Genomic DNA, 18,049 nt, shown 5'->3' with positions numbered 1-18,049 from the left:
GTCCTGGCACATATATCTTTGAGCGCTCGTGAGCGGCCACGGGAACCAGCCACGTGTGGCCTGGGGTGGGTAAGTGGGTGTGACCACCTCTCTGCCTCGGACCAACTATGCCTCCCCAGGGCCACGCCTCCCCGGGGGCCATGCCTCCCAGGGCCACGCCTCCCCAGGGCCACGCCTCCCAGGGCCACGCCTCCCCAGGGCCACACCTCCAGGGCCCTCCTAGCAACACGCAGGAACATCCCTTAACTCCAAACACTCAGAGTGCTCAGAGCCCGGCTGTAGTCCTGGATGGAAACTAATGGAAACTCCACCAACCACACCTGGCAGGTGGGCTGCAAGGGAGTTAGACTAGAGGCGGGGATGTGACACCCACGCCCACACTCACCACCACCTGTCCCCCCCCAAACCAACCGACCAGGACGTGAGGACCACGCTCCCGAGGACGGTCCCCCTCGGGCCTGGCCTCGGACGACGCGGATAACAAGGAGCTACTGGACACAACGTGTTTCATCTTCCCGACCTGCATTTGCAGACGCCGCGCTAATGAGATGGAAGTAGGTTAGCCAGCAAGATGCCTCTCGCAGGAGCGCACGGGCTAGCAAAGTTCAACCCTTAAGGATGAATTTATGCCGTTATTTTCCGGACCCATGGGTCCTGGGAGACAGGGGATAAAGTTTTCATGAATTCATTTCCGGGCATGTTTCGATAATGAATTGCCCGTGTCGGTGAGTAACCTGTGTGCATCTTCCCGGGCGGGACAAGGCAGCCGCTGCGACCACTGAGGGCTGGAAAGTCCTTCCTGAGTCTAACTTCAATCTCTCCTGCTGCGACAACTCATTTCCCTTCTCTGGCATCGAAGCTGCGCTCAGCAATCCCAGGCCCTTTGAGAGGAGGCCGGGCGGAGGCCTGAGGCTCGGAGCGGAAGGCCAGGTGCCCGCCTGTTTCCCCGGCTCAGCCACCTGTGCACCTATAAGTGAGGGTTCGCCCTCCTGCTCTGCAGGCCTGCAACCCTCGGCCCCACACGCCTGCTCTGGGGGTTTCTCTCTGAACCCAGATGTTGGGAGCAGGTCTTTTTAAACCGCAAAGTCCTGGGTTCTGTGAGCTCGGGGAACCTGCAAAAAATGCAGAGCAAATGGAGAAACTGAGGCCCCAGAGGGACGCGGGTCCCGGCCCATCACAGGAGTCGCCTGCTGAATGGGGCACAGCTCTCCCACCCTCGCGTCCTGCTCTCTGTAGCCCCAGTGAGCCCTCTTGTGCTGCTCATCCTTCGCCAGCTCTGTGGGTACAGGGGTGAGGGGCAGGGGCGCCCCAAGGCTACCCCGCAGGACCGCAGCTTGCACCCGAAGAGACCATGAGCCCGGCTGTACCGCGCGCTCTACTGGAGGGGAAGCTGCTGAGTCACCGTCCACCCAGCTGGCCAGGGAGCAGCCTGCTGGGGGTCCCCCACTGCCAGCTCAGGGCCCCCCTGCTGCCCCCATGCCTTCCCCCCAGACTCAGAACACTGGGCTTTCACTGGGTCCCCCTGCCCAGCAGCCTTCGGGGTCTCCCACTCCTGCAGGCAGGGTCTTTCGGGGACCAGTGCCAGGATGCTCGGGGAGCAGGCTGAGAAGGGTGGGGACCCCAAATGGGTGACTGAGTGGGGACCCATGAAAGCTTGGAGGTCAGCAGGCCCTGGGCTGCCTGCCATAGGTTATGGAAAGTGCGGGGGGGGGGGGGGGGGCGTGCACCCTGGGACCTAGAGGTCTGCTCACCTGTCATGGGCCTGAGGGGTGGTGTGAGCTGTGAGTGTGAGGCAGGGGTGGGCTGTGGGGGCGTGGCCCTGGTCACGCTCGAGGGGGGCTTGGGAAGGACTGGGGGGCAGGATGGGGCTTGGCAGGGACAAACCGATGGTCACTGCTCTGCCACCCGTGGACGCCTGTGGGAGGCCACCAAGGAGGACACAGCCTGTCCCTGCTCCTCCCAGACCAGGCCGCCCCGGGGGGAGACGCCACTCACTGGAGGAGATGCCCATTACTGCCCGCGCCTCTGACAGGCTGTGGTCTCCAGGAGGTAAGTGGGTCAGGCAAGTCCTGGGGGCACAATTACATTCCAGGAAGAAGCCAACTTCCTCCGCCGACCACCTGGGGGCAGGAACAGGAAACGGACGGGGGGGGGGGGGGGGGGGGGTGGAGCTGTGTCCTCAAAATGCCACCAGGCGGGAGGAGATGGGGGGAAATTCCAAACTGGAAAATCCCCGCGTGGAATTGTACTGGGGTCCCACCTGGGAGCAGGGGAAGGCAGCAGGTGAAGCCAGGGGGGGTGGGCTGGTGCCTGACCTCTGGGGCAGCCCGGCTGAGTTTCAAGGTCCCTGTTCCAACCCCTGGAGTCTCTACAGCTGACACCTATCTCCAAGCCACCCTGTGCGCGCGCGGCCTCATCCGTCCAGGCCCCAGCAACCCCCCACCCGGGACGGTCAGTCCTCAAGCTGCCCCCCTCCCCCCACCCCTGGTCCATGGGGAGCTCACAGTTTTCTCTGTATCATCCCTGCACTTGCAGGACCGGCTAGGAGGTGTTGACATTAAATACAAAATAGAGCCCAGCTGGTGTAGCTCAGTGGTTGAGCATCGACCTATGAACCAGGAGGTCAGGGTTCAATTCCCGGTCAGGGCACACTGACCCGGGTTGGGGGGCCTAGATCCCTAGTGTGGGGCGTACAAAAGGCAGCCAATCAATGATTCTCTCTCCTCATTAATGTTTCTCTCTCTCTCTCCTTCTCGCTTCCTCTCTCTGAAATCAATAAAAACACATTAAAAAAAAAAAGAGAGACCAGACTTGAGAATTCCCTGAGCCTCTGAACCGACAGACAAAACCACGTGAGCCACAAAAGCAAAACTAACCCGGCTTATCTCATGAACAAAAGCAACACTTGGACTACTTCCTGACAATGAGGGGTCTCGGGAGCCCGCCGCCTGCGTGGAAATCGGAACCATTGCGGGGTCGGCGGCTTCACCTGGAAGGCAGGTGGCCGTGACACGCCCGTCTGCGAGCCGTTCTACAGGCACGGGACATGCAGCTGCATCCCGCCGATGGACATGTGGTCTTCATTTTGCTGTTTCTGGATTTTTCATGGGGGTCGAGACGGAGGGGCGGGTTTCCCCAGGGCTGGGTTCAGACGCTGTGGGCCTCGGGGAGCTGAGTCTGGACCCAGATGGGGAATAGCCCCACCGTGGCCTCCTGACGGGAGGATGGGGGTGACCAATGAGACGGAGCCAAGCTTCGCCCTCTGAGGCTCATTAGAGAAAAAGGTGAATGTCGAAGGCATCACACGGCAGGGAGCTCATTAGGCCCATGGAGCTGGTGAGGGATGCAGGCATTGGTGGGGAGGGGGGCCGGGGCCCCAAATTCCGGCTCTCCCCCAACCTCCCAGAGGCAGGAACAGCTGACCCTGGAGGCACTCGCTGGGTCTGCCTCCAGTGGAAGGAAGGAGGGATGCTTGGCCATCACCGCCCTCACCTGGGCGAGCAAGTGCCACACCTGTTCCATCAGGGACAAGACCTAGGCCCCCGGAGAGTGCCCACAGGCATTCCCGCCAGGCCACCAGGGAGGAGATGAGACAGGGCAGCCCGGCCAGAGGAGCCAGAGCCCACCTGCCCAGAGACCGTCCCATCGTGTCCCTGGGCCTGGCGGTCCTCAGCCCCTCGCCCACTTTTCTCATCAGACGGGAGTGCAGGCTTTGGGACGAGACAGCCTGTGCTCAAAACCTCCCCCTGCTACCGGCCAGATGTGTGACCTTGGGGAGGTCCCCCCCATCCCCGTCCTGGCCTTGTTTCCAGGTCCACAACATAGAGGCACTGCTGGTCCCCACCCCGCGGGGCCCACTGCACCGTCCTGCCCTCCAAGTGAGGAGAAGCTGTGGGCTTTGGGCCTCCTCCCCCAGGTCTCCCCAAGCTCAGGACGCAGGGACCAGGGAGCAGGATGCAGAGGAGAGAAAAGGAAAGAGAACGAAGCCAAGGCAGGAAGAAAATCACCCGCAGCTGGTCCTGACATGCCAAGGACTTTTCCACATCTTCCCTGGGCTCCCCCCGCACCCCACCCCAATGAGGAAGCCGCTGCCGGGGCTCTGGCCGAGTCCTCCCTTGAGGCCCCAGAGGCCCCTCAGCCCCAGGCGGCTGCACAAAGACCCCACAGGCTGGGACCAGCAGCTCAAACAATGAGGGGGGTTTATGAGGAGCAGGGCTGGGGCGAGTGAGAGGCCACAGGCTGGACACAGAGGGTCACTGAATGCAGCCAATCCAAAGGCTCCTTTAAAAGTCGGGGGGTGCACTGGTCCTCGCGCTGCGGCCAGCCCTCAAGTCCGACTACTTCCTGTCCTTCCCTCAGGGCAGATAACTGCCCACCTTATCCATAACCACAGGAAGGGGGTGGGGGGGGAGACTGCAGCAAAGTGGAGCAGTTTCCTTTCCATGGAATTACTGCTCAGAATGAGGGAGACAGAGAGAGAGAGACAGACAGACAGACAGACAAACAGAAAGAGAGACAAAGACAGAGAGAGACAGAGTGGGGAGGGAGACAGAGGGCTGTCCCCACTCTGCAGGGCAGCTTCCCAAACCCCACGACCACCCTGCCAGTCGGCAAACCTCCCCCTGCGCCCCGGCCATGTCCGCTGCCTGCAGAGAGGTGCCCACTGCCTGGTGCCAGCCCTTCCTGTCATTGTCACCGCGGCTGCCGCCCCGAGGATGCAGAGGGCTCGGCGGCCCACTGAGCATCGTCTACGGAAACCCTCACACCCCCTGCGGCGATCACTGCGTCCTGACAACTCACTGAGGCTCCAAAAACTGCCGAGGCACTTGCTCAAGGTCACATGGTGAATCCCCGAAGACGCAGGGTCTGGGGCTCACACCAGGGTGGACAGGGCTGGGCACAGCCCATTCACACAGACACTGTGCCTCGCGCTGTCTGGCTCCCGGGACAGAAGTGGGGGTTTCCTGGAGACCCCCCACCCCAGCCCCGGCCCTGCTCCAGCTCCCTTCCTGCTGCTCCGACCCCAGCTCAGAACCTCAGCCACGGAGCAGCTGGCGGGAAGAACCCTGGAGGTTATGAGTTTGACCCTCGGTGTCCAGCGAGGAGAGGAAAACGGGGCTTGCCCAAGGGCACACAAGGGCACACAGATGGAAGGCAGAGTCTAGAATCCCACTCATAACTCCCACCTTAATCCAGGACTCTTCCCACGACACCCTGAGGCCCAGTGAGACGCGGCCTTCACCCTGGGAGGAGGGTCAGGCCTTCCTGGGGGAGGCTGGGAGGCCACCCAATGGCTGTTGTGGTGCAGGCCGTTCCAACAGTCCCTCCAGATCGCCCCTCTCTGAGGTGGGGCAGCCCTGCCCAGAGCCAGGGGCCAGGCTCATGACCTTGGGAGGTCCTTGACAGCCCCCTTTAACCCAGGAAAGCTCTCCCCAGGGAGGGGTGCCCCTGGGGAGGAGGAAGGGGTGCCCCCTGCGGAGGATGGTGACTGAGGGGCTGAGGGGCTCACGCCCAGCCACCTTTAGGGGGGAGGGGAGCTACAGTGTCCCCAAGGCCGGGTCACAGAAGGATGCTGCGAGTGAGGCCGGCTGGCCTCCCATGGAAGGTGCAGGGAGTGGCTGCGGGACAGCAGGTGCGGGGCTGGGAGCGGTTTCAGGCACCCGACATCCCAAAAGCCCATTTTCCAGACCGAGATACTGAGGCCCAGGGGGTGAGTGTCTGTCCAAGGCCACAGGCCAGGTGGGAGTGGAAGCTCCCAGCTCCCCCTGGAGCGTGGGGTGCACAGCCCCTGGAGGCCCAGGGCTGGTTCCCCGCCACCCGGTCCCCATCAGCCCCACTCCGCCTCCCCAGGCGCCTCCACTACGCAGGTTCAGAGTGGTGCGGCTGCCAGCCCAAGGTCACACCGCACAGCGAGTGGAGCATGCGCTCTGACTGCCCGTGGCCCCTGGCCCATCCCCCACGCCTACCCCTCCCGGCTCTGAGGCCGGCCGGCACCTCGGGCTCCTGCTTCTTCCAATTCCTCAGCCCTGGCGCCGGCTGGAGAACAGAAAGTTTCAGGGAGAGGAAGGGGAGGAAGACGCCGCGCCCAGCCCAGCCCCGCGCCCAGCCCAGCCCGGACGGCTGCGGCCCTGCCTGGCGCCGGGCGCGCACAGAGGGGAAGGGGCCCCCGTGCACCGCCAGCGCCCCCGGCGCGTCCCGCTCTGCGCAAGGGGGCTCGGAGCTCCGCGCGTGAGCCTCCAGCCCCTCCTCACTGCGGCGGGGGCGGGGGAGGTACCAGGCGCCACGCACCCCCTTTCCCGCCTTCCCACGTTCTCAGTCCGGGCGCTGTAGCCTCCCGGGGGCCATGCGCGGCCGCCCCGCCTGCTCCCCCACCCCCTCGCCCGCCCTCCCGCGCGGAGAACCAGGTCAAGGGCCAGGGGTGCCCGGGACCCCTCGGGACGCTTCCTGCGGGACTAACCGGGCAAGTCCGACGCGCGTGGATTTCCGGAGCCCAGTTCCCACCGCCCGCTCGGTCCCGCAGTTAGTTTACGCGGCTGTGATTGCCCAACCCACAAAGTGCGAACGTCCGGCCTGGAGACCCTGCCTGGTCTCGGGCGCGCAGGCCCTCCGGGCGGCTGCGGCGGCGGCTGCGGCGCGGCTTCTCGGCTTCTCTCGGACCCAGGACCGCCCTCAGGGGGTCCCGCCGGCTCCTCTTACCCGGGGCGTCCGGCCGCACTGCGGGCCAAGCTGGCCGAGAGCGCGGAGGGTGGCGTGGCCGGGGTCCCCTCTACTCGCGCGGCGGCCGCTGCGCTCCCCTGCCGGCTCCGCGCGCGCTCGCTCTGCGGTAGGAACAGCCCAGCCGCTCCCCCGCCGCCAATTGACATGCTCCTCACATCCGCTGCGCACGGTGCGGCCGCCCCGCCAGGGCGATCCCGGCCTCGCCCGCGGAGCCGCCCCCGCGCGCCCGAGCCCCTCTGCACCGGGGGTGGCGGTGGGCGGGCAGGGCGGACAGGGGTGTGCAGAGCGGCGCGGGGAGGGCGCGCCCCTGGAGAAGTTTGGGGCGGCGGGCCGGCTTCGCGCCTCCGGAGCCCGCGGGACAATGCGGAGGGTCCCCGCCCGGTCCCTGCGCCCCTGAGCCGCCCCCGCCGCCCACCGGCTTGGGGAGCCTTTCGGGGGCGGGGACGGGAGGGGGAGGGGCCGGCGGGGGCGGCGTGCGGGAGGGAGGGAGCCGACTCGCTTCAGGGGATACGCAGGAAGGTTTCCCGAGTCGGGAAAGACACGGAGAGGGAGGGCGACGTGGAGTGAGGCAGACAAAGGGCAGAATCCGGAGGGGCCGGCGAGGTGGGGTTCCTTCCGCCCCAAGAGCCGGGACCGGGGCGCCCCAGCCTCAGTCTCAGGGGGCGTAGTCCAGCCCCGACTCCTGAGAGCAAGAGGGCGGGACAGGGGATGGAGGCGGAGGGCGGGGGCTGGGGAGCTGGGGGGGGGGGGGGGCGAGCTTATCTGCAGCGCCGGGCCGGGCCTGGCTCCCAGATAGGACCCTTCCACACGGCCCTGCGTAGGGACCCGGCCTCCCCAGCACAGGGGGGGCAGGCATTCCCACTGGAGGCCAGAGGCAGGGGGCGGGGAGCCTGGGTGACCCCCCTCTGCCTCCACCTCTGCCCCCAGCACCCGCCCGCTGAGACCGCGGGACCCCAGCTCCGCGTGGCATTTCTGCGGGTGTCGGGCCCCCAGCCCTGGTCCCCTGGCCTCCCAGCCCCGCCTGCTCTGCGCGCTCCCTCCCCCCCCCCCTCCCGCCCAGCGGCACCCCTTCCTGCTCGTGCTCTGCGCACTCCGAACCATGGCTCAAGTTTGGGGTTCGACCCAGGAAGTGCCCCCCCCACGTGGGAGGCCTCACTGAGGAGCCCGGGATTCCCACGAGCTCCACGAATCCCCCCTTTCCTCTCTCCCCCTCCCCGCCCCCCGCCCCGCCCCGCCCCCGTGGGCTCTGCGGCGCTGCGGCACCGGCCACGGGGCTCCACGCTGGGCTGAGCCTGTGTCTGGATCCGTGCAGCTCACTCGTCACGGGCGCTGGACACAGAAACGCTGAGTCGGGAATTTCCAAGCCGCGCGCCGCCCACAGGCCGGCGGGGGCTGCGCGTCCGCGTGGGGGGCCGGGACTGACGCCTGAGTCCCGCCTCCGCCCCCCTCCGCCCGCCTCCCCCGCCCCCCCCCCCCCCCCCGCCGCTCCTCGGACGGAAAACGGGACCGAGGGTCCAGGGCTCAAGGTCAGGGGCTCCCCACCCCTCCCCCGCCCCCAGAGAAATGGTTCCCTGTGAAATCCCTCAAAGCTTCCTCTGCCGGGAGGAGGGAGGAAAGGGCGGGAAGTTCAGGGGATTCGGGTGAGACTTTGGGGCGTCCTGAGGCTGAGGGCCCCAGGACACCTCCCTGGGCTGGAAGCGCCCCGTAATGACTGCGAGTTGGTGCTTGTGTGGGCGCGGGGGGCTAGAGGAAGGGACCCCCATTAACTCCTTCTCCTGAGAGGGGTGCAGACACCTGAGCCTGCCGCAAAGCTGCCTCCAGGAAAATGGGGTCCAGACCCCCCCCCCCCGCGAGAGGCGCGCTCACCACGGCCCCCCTGGCCAGTCCCAAAGGCAGTCGGGGGAGGCCCAGCACCGGAGGCCTCGTCCCCACCCAGGCCGGCCTGAGCCGGGCCCTGCGAGGCGGAGGTCAGGACCCTGGACAGAGGCAGCTTTGGTGCCCGCTGGGGGCTCCCTGGTGGCCCTGGGACAGAACCAGGAGGGAATGGGCAGCCAGCTCTGTCCGCTGGACCCTGTGGGTGGTTCCCCGTGTTCTTCCCTCTGCCCCTCACCCAGGAGAGCCCTGAGCTGGCTTTGGGGTCCTGACCCCCTGTCTGGCCTCCCTGTCGCCCCTAAGGCCGCAGCACCTGGTCCAGAGCTGAGAGCAGCAGCTGAACGGAGGCCCAGGAGCCCCCAGCACCCTGATAAGGTCCCCAGCCAGCATTGTGGGGGTCCTGGAGGGTGAGTGAGAGTGGGGGGCTCCGGGGGGGGGGGTTCTGCAGGAAGCGCGGGGTGTGGGGACGTGGAATCCGCCTGTGGGTGCTGCTGGCCTCCGTGAGCGCCTTAAACAGCGAATCTACAGACTCACTGGTCCATCAGCAGGAAGTCGTAGCCTCTGCCCAGGGCCTCACTCCCCACTGCCCATCACCTACCCGCACCCCCCCCCACGACCTCTCGACCTCTGGGTCTCTGTTCTAAGACCAGCCCTGCCCCGAGCCCTCTTCTCTCTGGGCCTTAGGCTCCTCGTTAATAAAATCAAGGGATTGGACCGGACAGTTTCGGCTCTGAGTCTGTGAGCGGCAGAACGGAGGTGGGTGGAGGCAGAGGCTGTGTGGCCCCTTTGTGGAGAGAACGAGGACATGATGAGATGATGGGGGGGGGGGGGTCAGCGCTGGGGCCTGCAGGTTCCAGCGAAAGGAGCCCCGGATGACAGATAACCAGGGCGTGTGACAAAGGCCGCAGACACAGCCGGGGTCGGGCCACTGTACCCCTGCCGTCGCCCCCACCAGCTGTCACCCCTGCCAATGCCCAGTGCGCAGAGGGGTGCCAGGGGGCTGGTGACCCACTTCCCCCGCCTCCGGCCCTGGGCGCAGGCCGGGCAGGGACGCGCGGAGCCCACACAGCAGCCAGCAGCTGCTCCGATCCCACAGGCACTGCAATGCGGTGCTTGGCCGAGTCTGTTGTTGTGAGTTTTTTTTTCCTAAAAGTCCTCATTTCCCAGGGAACTGTGCAGCCCATCGCCTCCGGGGGAGGTGGCCTGGAGCTGGGGCGTCGCCCTCCTGCTCAGGGGCTGGGCCACCTCTCACCCCCCCTTATGTGCAGCCCCCCACCCTCTGATCCTGGTGGGACCGGGAAGCCGAGGGGCTGGGCTGCTTCCCAAGGCCGGGACGCAGGCTGGCGGGAGCTGATGTCTGTCAAACTGGAGCACTTTTCAGCTCCCTGGTCCCCGGAGGCTCTGGCTCCATCTCAGAGGCAGGGACACCTTGAGATTCGAGAATCTCTCTCTCTCTCTCTCTCTCTCTCTCTCTCTCTCTCTCTCCCCGAGATTTTTTTGGAGGGTGGGGCGGACAGCAATGCCCCCTCTGGAGTCTCAAGCGCTGGGTCTGCTGAGGGTCTCAGGGTGACTTCCTCTCCCATGTGCCCCCTGCCAATGCCCAAACCCGGGCATGTGCCCTGACCATGAATCAAACCGTGACCTCCTGGTTCACAGGTCAACCCTCAACCACTGAGCCACGCCGGCCGGGCTTGCGTTTCATTTTAAGGGAATTTTCAGGGCAGCTCTGCTTCCCAGTTAACAAGGTGACATGTTCCCTCCATCAGCCATGAGAGTGACCATGAGAATGAACCCCAAGGAGGAGCGCAGGGGCAGGGGCAGACCCACCCCTGCCAGTGCCCCCCTCCCCCTCTCGGTTCCCCAGGACCAGGAGACGGAGGGAGGGGCTCCCTGCTGACAGGGAGCAGAGGGGTGGCCCAGAGGAGAGCATGCGGCCTCTGAGAGCCGCTCTGCAGGGCCAGGGGAAGCTGTGTCTGGCCTGCCCGGAGCTCTCTCTGCACCACTTGCAGAGTGTTGGGTCTCTCTCGGGCACAGATGGCCTGGCTCAGGGCAACCAGGACACGGCTGAGCCCATCTGGGCACAGCTCAGGGCGAGGAGCCACCAGTCTGCCATCTGCTGAGCAGGTGACAGCCGCCGGCAGGTACGTCGTGGCAGGAGCAGAGCTCAGGGCCCAGAGAGCAGCTGCAGGCAGGACCTGGCCCCGCGGCCACCGGACTCCCTGGGCCCCGGACAGGAGGTGCCTGCAGGCCCTGCTGTGTGGCTGGTGGGTCTTTAAATGAAAACAAATGGACCCCCCCTCCCCTTGCCTGTGTGTTTCCATCAAGGCTCAGGCTGGCTTGCCCTGGCCGGTTTGGCTCAGTGGATAGAGCTTTGACCTGCGGACTGAAGGGTCCCAGGCTCGATTCCAGTCAAGGGCACATTGCTTGGTTGCGGGCTCGATCCCCAGTGGGGGCCGTGCAGGAGGCAGCTGATCGATGATGTTCCTCACACATCGCTATTGCTATCTCTCTCTCCCTCTCCCTTCCTCTCTCTCTCTGAAAAGCAATTTTAAAAAAAAACGTATTAAAAAGAAAAAGCTCAATTCGCTCCAGGGACAGAGAGGGGGGTGGGGTGAGTCTCCGGGGGGGGGGGCACCCACCAGGAAACAGAGGGGACCCTGAGAGGCAGCATCGTGTTCACCAGCCCAGATTCTGGCCCCAACTCCCTCTAAGTGCTGTGTGTCTCAGGGCAGCTTCATCGACTTCTCTGAGCCTGTTTCCTGTCTGTGGTGGGTGGTACCAGGCTCGCTGCACAGGCTGTAGGGAGGCTTACGGACAGTGCCCACAGGCCCTCCTGGGTGCAGGCTGCTCCCGGGCTCCCTGCCACCGCCCGGGAGAGTGGGTGAAGCAGGGCACCCACACAGCAGCTCGCCCAGCGCCTCCCAGTCCCTGTGCATCACCCGTCTCCCGGGAACTCCCAGAAGCGCCGGTGCCCAGGCCCCACCCCGAGACTCTGACTCCATAGGGTCAGCTCGGGCGCCCTGCTATGTGACATGGGGTCCCCAGACCACACTGCACAAAGGGCAGCGGGGAGGGGCCGAGCCCAGGGCGAGGACTGTGTGGGTGCAGCCCTCAGCCCTGCCCCTCGCCCCGCCGAGCCTCTTCCCCCCATGCAGGGCTGTGCTCCCTGTTCTCCTGCCTCAGCCCGTCCATGTGCAACCAGTTCCCCAGGTCAGCTCACCACCCGGCAAACGCTAACGAGCAGCTACCGGATGCGGATCAGGTGCCCGAGCCCTTGCCCTCGCGGGCCACAGACACGCGTAACCAATGACTCACTCGCTCACTCACTCACTCATTTTTAAAATGTATTTTTTTACTGATTTCAGAGAGGAAGGGAGAGGGAGAGAGAGAAACATCAACGATGAGAGAGAATCAGGGATCGGCCGCCTCCTGCACGCCCCACACTGGGGATCCAGCCCGCAACCGGGGCCTGTGCCCTGACCGGGAATCGAACCCTGACCTCCTGGTTCCTAGGTCGATGCTCAACCACTGAGCCACGCTGGCCAGGCCACTCACTCACTCGTTCATTCGTTCATTCAGTGCTACCACTTGCCTACTCGCTGCCAGGCCCTGTGCTCAGTGCCAAGGTTGACACCTGTGAAGCCTCCTTGTCAGAAAAAGGCCGAGGAAGAGATGGCCCTTCGGGGCCACCTGCCCTGGGGGCCCCCAGCTCCAAACCCCAGGGCAGAGGCCAGTGTCAGGAGGCTGCTGCCCCCACACGCAGGGCAGCCCACAGGGACCACCCAGTGGGGCATCGGGATGGGTGGCGTGGCCGCTCCCCAGCTCTTGCCTCCTCACCGCGGGCATCAGCATTGCTTTCTCCTCCGGTCCCGCCCTGCCCCCGACATAACCCCAGGCTTCATAATTACGTGTGAGGACGGGCTAACCCCGAACACCGTGCGCGCGGGGCCCTCAAGCCGCCTGGTGGAGCTGGCTCAGCCTGTGGCCTCCATTTTTCAAGCCAACCCGGCATCCATCACGGCTGCCAGCGCCAGTCTCGGCTCCGAGGGGGCAGGTGTTCAGGAAGGACGCTTGGCAAGCTGGCCCCTTCCCCCCTTCCCACCGCCGGCCGGCCGGGGTTTCACACACACTCGGCCTCCGGGGCTCACCCCCCACCCCCACCCCCGCCTGATTTTGCAGAGGGGCTGACAGGCTCCCAGCGGTCCCTCACTTCCTCAGGGGTCAAGCTGGTGCCTTTACTTCATTCATTCATTCACGTGTCCAACCCCTCGAGTACCCGTCGGGCACCGAGGCTGCGCCAGTGTCTGGGCATCGAGGGCGGCCAGACGGGGCCCTGACCTCGGGGCCTCACACAACGGGAGGCGGCCGTCGCACAGCACAGGACGGGACGCGCACGGGTCTGCGTGGGGAATGAGGCCAGCAGGGCTCCGTCTCAGCGGAGGCACGAGGGGCTCTCCCTGCGGCTCGGGCTGGTCAAGGCTCCGTTCATAAACGCAGACGCGTCAATTCCACACGCAGATCAGCTACTGCGAGTCACCTGACAGGCCCACATCGTTACGTCTCCAAGTTTCGCATCAAACCGTGCATTCCAACACCGTTTAGAAGTATCGGTTAACGTTCACTTCTATCTTTAACAGGTTTTAAGACCGTGGTTAAGGAGAAAGACAGCAGCTCGCCCCTCTCGCTCGGCCGCTGTCCCCGTGCCCCTGCCACCCGCCTGGCGAGGACTTTCCCGGGTTTGTGTGGAAAGAGAAGATCTGACGATTCAGAGCTTGCGGCTCCAGGCCCAGCGGACCTTCACGATGGCGCCACCCTCCGCCCCAGACCTTGGCCGGCCAGCGTTTACTCACAGACACAGGGCAGCGCTCACGAGTCAGAAGGCCCCCCCTCCCCCACCCCCCCACCCCCGGCAACCCGGAGGGCACCCCCAGGCCGTGAGCGGGCCTCAGAGTGAGGGGTCAGTGCTTGGGGAGGCTGGACTGTAAGAGTTTAACCTGCAGCCTGGTGGTTGAGTGTTGACCTATGAACCAGGAGGTCACAGTTCAATTCTGGGTCAGGGCACAGGCCCGGGTTGTGGGCTCAATCCCCAGTAGAGGGTGTGCAGGAGGCAGCCAATCAATGATTCTTACTGATGTTTCTCTCTCTCTCCCTCTCTCTTCTTCTCTGAAATAAATAAAAATATTAAAAAAAAAAAAAAAAAGAATTTAACCTGCAGCTCAGGGAACCGCTGGGAGCAGGTGGAGGGACTCAGCAGACCCAGGAGCCCAGACAGAGAAAAGCTTCAGGACACAGAAAAGTGGGAGAACCGGGCACCGACCCCCCTGTCGCCATATTCCCTTCGGCACCCAGAGAGCTGCGGGCTGAACATCGGGGGACTTGCCTGGGGCTCCCAGTAACGGACGAGCCGCAGGTCCCCTCCACTCCACCCAGGTGCCGTCGCCAGGAATTCACGTGCTTTCTGGAGTCATTACTGTGCAGACAGGTGACGGACGGAGGACAGGGTGCAAGGACACTGGGCACGAAATCAAGATGGATGGAGTTCCCGCCAGGATTAATTACTGCCCTGCCCGGAAGCGGAGCGCCCGAGGAGGACGCCATTTGTAACGGCCACGTCGGCTTCTGAGCAGCAGGCGAGGGACCTGGCGGGTGACGGGACCTCTCACCCCTCGTGCCTGACGGCAGCTGTAGGGGACGCTGCGTGACAGGGAGGGACCGACGGCCGGCCGCTGCTCTGCACACAGAGTTCCTCCTTTGTTCCCATTCTCTGCCTGTTTTTTTGTTTGATTGATTGTTTTTTATTATTGATTTCAAAGAGGAAAGGAGAGGGAGGGAGAGAGAGACACACACACATCCATGATGAGAGAGAATCACTGATCGGCTGCCTCCTGCACGCCCCCAACTGGGGATCGAGCCCGCAACCCGGCATGTGCCCTGACGGGGAATTGAACTGTGACCTCCTGGTTCATTGGTCGATGCCCAGCCACTGAGCCACCCCGGCCGGGGCTGCATGTCATGTTTGGACTGAGCTTTGACCCCACTGGGTGTTTTTCCTCCCAGAACAAGCACAGGATGGGGCTGCTTGTGTCTGAACCCCACTCGCCCACGTCCTGGGAGGGGGTCCGACAGCCTCCACCGACAGGACGCATCCCCCAGGGAGGGAGGCTGCAGCCCGGTCACTGTCATCGCGGGGTGACGCCCACCCTGCCCCTCGCACATCTCCTCCCGTCCCCCCACCGCCTACGGCGCCTGTAATGCACCTCCTGCTTCTGTAGATTCACCCGAGGCGGGAGATTTATGTGGCACGTTCACGCTCAGCGGAGAGGACAATTCCTCGCAGAGTTCTGATCGCATTTGCCGTCAGAAGCCGGGGTGAGAAGCGGGTGATGGGCGGCTCTAGGGCAGTGACCGTGGACACACCAGGCTGCACACGTTCACGTCTGTGTCACTGACGTGGGCACGTCCGTGCTAGGCCCCAGGAGTCCTCTCAGCAGGAAACCCGTTACCTCTCCGTGGCCAAACTCTCCGGAGCTGCCAGTGCCCTTCCCGTGACCTCGTGGCCGCTGGCCTGGCCCTGCCACGCTGACCGCAGCTTCCGCTCGCTCCATCACACCCAGCTCCGTCCTCGGGCACTCGCTGCCCCTTCCCCACCCGGATGTTGGTCCATCCGGCGGCTTCACAAATGCCAGAGACGGACAGGCAGCCGACAGTCAGCAGGCATTTCTCGCAGCTCTGGAGGCTGGACGTCCGACACCTACGCGCCCGCAGGCTTGGTGCCTGCAGAGGCCTCCCAGGCAGGAGTGGCCGGGAGCTCCCTGGCGTCCCCACCCCTTGGGCATGTGTGTGTCTCCCCGGCGAGAACCCTGCCCCAGGCCCCCTTCCCTCCCACCCAGCTCCTGGCTCACCCACCCCTCTATTCCCGCCGACACCTGACCTGTCTGCCTGCTGAAGACGGCGGCCCACAGAGGCCCTGAGCCCTGTGTCTCACGCCCGGTGGCCAGGCTCTGCTCTCTGGATCCGACAGCTCGACAGCTCTCCCCACAGCAGCTCGCACTGGCCAGTGTTTGGCCTCAGGGAGGGGAGGTCAAGCTGAAGCCGCACCCAGGATGCACTAGCAGCGCTCCCCGGGCCGGAGCCGAGACACCAGCCACGGCGCGTACCAAAGGGGCAGCTCTGTCCCACAGTTCACACGTGACGCCGAGAGAGGCCGGTGGACGAAGAATAGGTCTCACCTTCTGTGAGGTCACCGCGCCCCACACACCTGTGGGGGGGTCTCTCCCGCCTCACGTGCTCTCCGGACGCTGTGACTGCGACGGCGACACTGAGACGGTCGGTGCCCCCTCCCCCGCAGCCGAGGGGGTTTCGTGAGGCTCTGACCACTGAGCGATGCTGACGGTGACGCTGCGGGACAGCAGCCCGGCCCACAACCTCGGCTGCACCCCCACTTCCCACCCACGGCCTCAGCTGCACCCCCATTTCCCGCCCACAGCCTCGGCTGCACCCCACTTCCCACCCACGGCCTCAGCTGCACCCCCACTTCCCACCCATGGCCTCAGCTGCACCCCCACTTCCCACCAACGGCCTCGGCTGCACCCCCACTTCCCACCCCACAGCCTCGGCTGCACCCCCACTGCCCACCCACGGCCTCGGCTGCACCCCCACTGCCCGCCCACGGCCTCGGCTGCACCCCCACTTCCCGCCCACGGCCTCGGCTGCACCCCCACTTCCCACCCCACAGCCTCGGCTGCACCCCCACTTCCCGTCCACGGCCTCGGCTGCACCCCCACTGCCCGCCCACAGCCTCGGCTGCACCCCCACTGCCCTCCCACGGCCTCGGCTGCACCCCACTGCCCACCCACAGCCTCGGCTGCACCCACTGCCTTGTGGCCACGGAACGAGCCATTCTGGGCTTGCATGCCCCAGGCAGGCTGGCAGCGTGCAGGACAGAGACGATCCACTGCGGTGGGCCCTGCTCCAACCAGACGTCAGAGCAAAGACGGGGTTGTTTTAAGCCACTAATTGGAGGTGCTCTGTTACCAGTGTCTCATCAAGTGTCATGGGGAGTCTGCTGTGCCAGGTAACCGCTGCAGCACACGGCGCTGGCTCACCCACCCGCTCCTCGGGCACCCGCTTCCCTAGGCCTCCTCCTGGCCCAGCCTCGCTCCCAGGGACCCTGTCCTTACTCTGTGTGAGGCCAGTGCCCACCCCCTCCCCGTGGATCCTGCTCGAAACCCTCGCCAATCTCCCACCCACAGATAAACTCACGTTTATCCCATTCACACATGCACACACATATATATGCATGCACACACACAGGAACACATGTGTGCACACATGGCCACATGCATGTGCACACACATCGGCACATACAGATGTGAGTACATGCACACCGATGAGCACATGCCTACTCGCACATACACACATGGGCATATGCACACACGTGAGTACATGCACACATGCGTGCCCGCACACACACACCACACTCATCGCCTGGCTGCGGGGCTCAGGGATCCCCCGCCGCTGCCTCCACCTCTCACCTATAATTGGTTATCAGGTTTGGCGCATTCTTCTTCCTAATTAGCTCTCGAATGCAGACTCCGTCTCCCAGAGGCCCAGCCCCTCATCCTCTCTCACCTAGATTCATTCCACAATTATCTCCCCACTGCTCCCCTGCTCCTGCACCCCCTGCACACCAGAGTGAACTTCCTAACACGCACACCTGGTCACATCACACCCCGCTCCACACCTCACAGGCACTCAGGCCCCTTCTCCATGGGGCTCAATGCCCGCCTGCCCGCCCCCCCCCCCCCCCCCGGCCCGCAGCCCAGCCTGGGCCTCGGCGCCCGCCCGCCCACACCCCTGCTTCAGCCGCTGCTCCCTCTGCCAGGATGCCCTTGTGCCCGTCCCTTCAAAACGTTTATTAAATGGCACCTCCTCTGGAAGCCGCCAGGCCTCCCCGCACGACTGACACGTCCATCTCCCTGCTCCAAAGGCACATTTGTCTGGTCGGTGTCCCCCGGCCGGGGCTCCCTGCAGCCGGGCCGTGGCCGCCCAGCTCTGTCCCGGAACCAGCACAGCACCGCCACTCAGACTGGGGCTCCAGACATGCTGGCTAAATATAGAGCTTCATAAAACCAAACATGAAAATCCTGAGGCGTCTAATTAATGTGGGCCATCGCGTAACTGCTGCCGGAGCAGGGAACCAGAGCACCCCAGCCCCCCTCCAGGAGACGCACGGACAGGACGCACTCTGGAATCTTGTGAATGGCGCTTCCTCTCCCCACAGGACACGGTGACAGCTGATGGGCAGGAGGGGAAGAGGGGTAGGTGCCCAACCAAGGGAGGGTTACCCCAAATCCTCCTAGCCACCCAAGTTGCATTTCCCCCTCACTCAGTCCCTCCCTGCTGTCCTCCATCTAAGGCAGTGGTTCTCAACCTGTGGGTTGCGACCCCTTTGGGGGTC

The 18,049-nt window shown here is 64.8% G+C and overlaps 1 protein-coding gene across 3 annotated transcripts in view; it reads right to left on the bottom strand.

Moving 5' to 3' along the window:
* Positions 1-18,049, bottom strand: part of SYT2 (synaptotagmin 2) — a 36,515-nt gene that overhangs the window by 7,925 nt on the left and 10,541 nt on the right. Inside the window, exon 1 of one of the 3 annotated variants that reach the window (XM_036354929.1) lies at positions 6,697-6,852. The exons of the other annotated variants lie outside the window; for them this stretch is intronic. The gene's annotated coding sequence lies outside the window, so the exon portion shown is untranslated. Of the gene's footprint in view, positions 1-6,696; positions 6,853-18,049 lie in introns of those variants that run through there. 3 annotated transcript variants of the gene reach the window in all.

Source organism: Myotis myotis, unplaced genomic scaffold (genome assembly GCF_014108235.1).
Source record: "Myotis myotis isolate mMyoMyo1 unplaced genomic scaffold, mMyoMyo1.p scaffold_m19_p_21, whole genome shotgun sequence".
In the NCBI taxonomy this organism is placed as follows: Eukaryota; Metazoa; Chordata; class Mammalia; order Chiroptera; family Vespertilionidae; genus Myotis; species Myotis myotis.
Note: the sequence above shows the minus strand (reverse complement) of the source record. Positions and strands in the feature narration are given on the sequence as shown.